Genomic DNA, 4,182 nt, shown 5'->3' with positions numbered 1-4,182 from the left:
AAAAACTTTTCTATATATTATTTGCTATAAAAATAGTTTATGTAAAATTATAAAAATATTAGTAACACATATTTTTTAAAAGCCTTAAGCAAATATTAAAATACATAAGCTAAATAGCAATAGTAAAAAAAGAGGAAATCCTGTTGAATTATATTTTATAATAAAGTCTTGTTGCAGATTTTACAGTATTTTTAAAAAACACATTTTTTGTATACAAGCATATATATTCATTCTCTTTACTTGTTGTTAATCTTTATTCACATTTTATATAAAAAAAAAACACAAAATTGAAAATAAAAACAGCTATTAAATTTTAATGTGAATTCATTTTACCGCAAATTTATATTCATTTTATTGCATCTAATACTTATCACATCACGTTATGGCTTTAAAACATTTTAATTTTCTGTTTATTCTTAGAAAGTAATTATATGTATTTTTGTAAAAATTCTAAAAATAAACAAAAATAGATGTTACTTTTACAAATAACATATTTCTTGCTCTTTTTTCTTTGAGTTTATATAATATGTTAAAATGTAATTGCCATTGTTATTTCATAATATTTATATCTCAAAAAAGCTTAAAAAAGTCTTATAATGAGAACCTTGAAGAATTACCACATACTTATCGACTTTCCAAAGATATTTAATTCAGAATAATAACATTTATGTATTATTTAAAAAGGTCTTATACATACTGTCAATATAATTAAATAATTTATAAGACTTAGTGCCTATCCATAATTATAACTGTCACGATTCAAGTTCACATGAATTTCTCATAAAAAGACACAGAAAAATATAGTGCATATCTAAGGATAACTAAAAATATGTTACATAAAATGCATAGTTCATAAAAATAAGCAGTGTAATTAATTAGTGATATTACATATTTAATTATGTATTTCCATAACATAACCTTACTTAGGGCATACACATATGTAATATCAGCGGACGCCTGGGTTAAAGCTAGAACTAAATATGTTTCTTATAACCTAAACGTTTTAATTAAAAAAAAAAATTATCAGATTAAAAAGATATATATAACAATACTATATTTTTAATTGTATAATACCTATTCCTCTAAAATCTTATTTTATCAAAAAATATAATAAACATAAAAAATAATTACGTAATTTTTTACTCTCAAAGATAAAAACAGTGTTCATTCAAAAAATCACATTTTATTAGTGGAAAACTTTATCATTCAAATTTACAAGGAATAACAAAAATATAATATAAAAAAAAATTAACTTTCTCATATTTTCTTCTGCGTATAGGTTCTTGATAAAAAATAATATATTTTTTTCCACTTATACATATGAATGAAATAATTGTTTTTTCTGATTTTAAATAGAGAATTATATTTTTCATGTATCTGTTTAAATATCATATATGTTAATACATATAAAATGGTAATGCAATAATTTTATTATAGAATACTTTGATTTAATTGTTTTATGTATTATTGGGTTAGCATCATGAATAAAAGGAAAAAATACAAATTGTTTTTCTTATACATATTTACAATAATATGGACACATCATTCATTTTTTTATGCCCATAATGGGGTAGCACATAAATGTAAATTTTTCACAGATAATTTAGTTATTCACAATGAATTAATACTAAAAATATATGTATTAAATACTTCATTATCTATATTTTACTTAGAGCTTAAAATATATTTTTACTGTATTAAAAATCAATTTTTAACTTGTTTCACGATTCGAGCGTGCTTAGTCTGGCATATATTAAATATCATTTGTATTTCAAAATATATTCGTTGGCCTTTGATCCAATAAAAATTCCTTTTATAAATTTTACTGTATATGAGTGTGAAATATATCTGTCTCCGTTATTATATTGGTTAACGTTTCAGCATTATGTTATTGTTTTCTAAAAGACAGCGTCTATGCTTATCCGTAAGAAAGCCTTAATTTTACAAAGACCTTTTAAAAAAAAATTGTGAGTAAATAAATTACAAAATGAAGTATACATTCTAGTTAAATAAATTACAAATAATATATTTAAGTAGCATGTCCTTTACATAAAAATAATTATACCCGGAATCATATTACAATACTATTGACCTTTTCAGTGTTGTTATTCTAAATATTACTTTATTTTTTTAATAAATTAACTTGTTCATTAAGTAAGATATTTGTATTATTATTTTATTATAGTCATGCTTTATTCTTAAATAATGTATCGAACGAATAAATATTTATTTACATTATAAAATTTATATACTATCAAAAAGGAAGAAACCATTTAATATATAGCACTATTTTTCAGGTATATATATCTTCATACACAAAAAGAAACGTTTTATTTAGATTCTATATAATAACACATGTTAGGATGGCATAAAATAAACTGAATATAAATTCTCTCCTTAATGTTTGTTTTAAATAAATTTATGTACGTCTTATTATTTAAATTCGATTTTCCCTGATATACATTCGATAATTTTATAAAAATAAAAAAAATGTTCTAGTATTTTCCCTAACTTTTGCTTTTCTTTATGATATTTTTCCCTGATTAAAAAAATTAATACTGAAGGAAAAATAAGTTAATTCAATTATTAAACCAAAATATAATAGTTTGTGTATTGTTATGAAGTATTTTACTTAACATAACACCAAAACTTTTAATATTTGTAAAGAACATCCGAATACGATTCATAATTATGAATAGTAAATATGATATCAGTTTACTCACAATTAGCAGTGTACAATGTAATAAATTTATTCAATATATGTTACATAATAAAATTAGAATATCATATATAACTCATAAATGTATGATAATTTTTTACGAAAAATTGAAGAATAACTATTCTGTTTCTCATTTTCTGTAGGACAAATAGCAAAATATACGAAATACATAATTTTAATTATTTGAAATTTTATTTATTACACGGATTATATGTAAAACCTTTTGAATTGGCTTATTTTCTTAACATATGATTTTTAATGTTTCTCATATTGTAGTGATATAGATGAGTAAAAATTTGTATAAGAGTTATATTGGTTGTGATATCAAGTATAGTTTCACTATATATTTCTATAATTTATATTTTTTCAAAATAAAAATTTTATATCAATGATATGCACTGAAATTGTGTTATTTCCAACACCACCATTTATATAAATGGAATCATTTGAACACAATTATGTGAAAGGGTATAAAATAGGAACATAATTACTTCATAGTATGGAGAATTATTCAAATATTCATCTTGATTAAAATATTTAGACCTATATTATCGTCATTTAAGTTAATTTTTAATAATAATTTTTTTTGAGAGTAATTCAGTGATTGAATATACATTTTTATATATTTTTAATGAAAATAAATGTATTTATGTGCTTTTCAAATTTTATTGTTACGAAAATTAAAAGATTTAATTACATAGTATTGTAGTGTTTCTTTGAAATATAATAATAAATATAAAAAATGTACTTTATTGGAAATATTACATCAACTTATTTAACAGTGTAACAAAATAATCGAAGTTATTTTATTTTAATTTTTAAATAATACATTGAATATTATTATTATGAAAAATAAAAATTTTAATATTTAATTTATAGAAGCTTTGCGCTAGCAGAAAAATATATGTCCCTTTGTAATAAACGTTTGCAATGTAGTGAACAATTTGGAGGTGTTAATATTACTAATAAAATATGGTGCAAAGAATGTTTTCATGATAAAGCAGAATCAATTTAAATGTAGAATATAAGAATTGTATCCGTTGTAAATTTATAATATGTTTTATAAAATACCACTGTCCATTTAATCTCCATTCACTCTTATATATATGATAACTTTTCCTATTGTAATAACATTTATCATTTATTAAGTTCAGAAATATTTTATTTAACTAATGAAATTATATGTTTTAAATAATTATAAAAATATTATTAATAAATTAATTTCATAAAATTTTTGTAGATTTAACCATATAATTATTTTTCATGTTTATCCTTTTAGATCCCTTGGTTCAATGCATATGTTAGTAATAACATTCGAAGAAAAAACCTAAATTCACCATTTGATAAGTTATTTTATATTATGCAATAGAAAATAACTAAAAATATGTTAATAAAAATCGTAATAAAAGAAAAATTCGTTTATTCGATGTAGCACATTGAAGATTATTTATTTAATATTATAT

The sequence above is a fragment of the Plasmodium gonderi genome, assembly GCF_002157705.1.
Source record: "Plasmodium gonderi DNA, contig: Pgo-contig_614, whole genome shotgun sequence".
Lineage (NCBI taxonomy): Eukaryota > Apicomplexa > Aconoidasida > Haemosporida > Plasmodiidae > Plasmodium > Plasmodium gonderi.
This window is presented reverse-complemented; position numbering follows the sequence as displayed.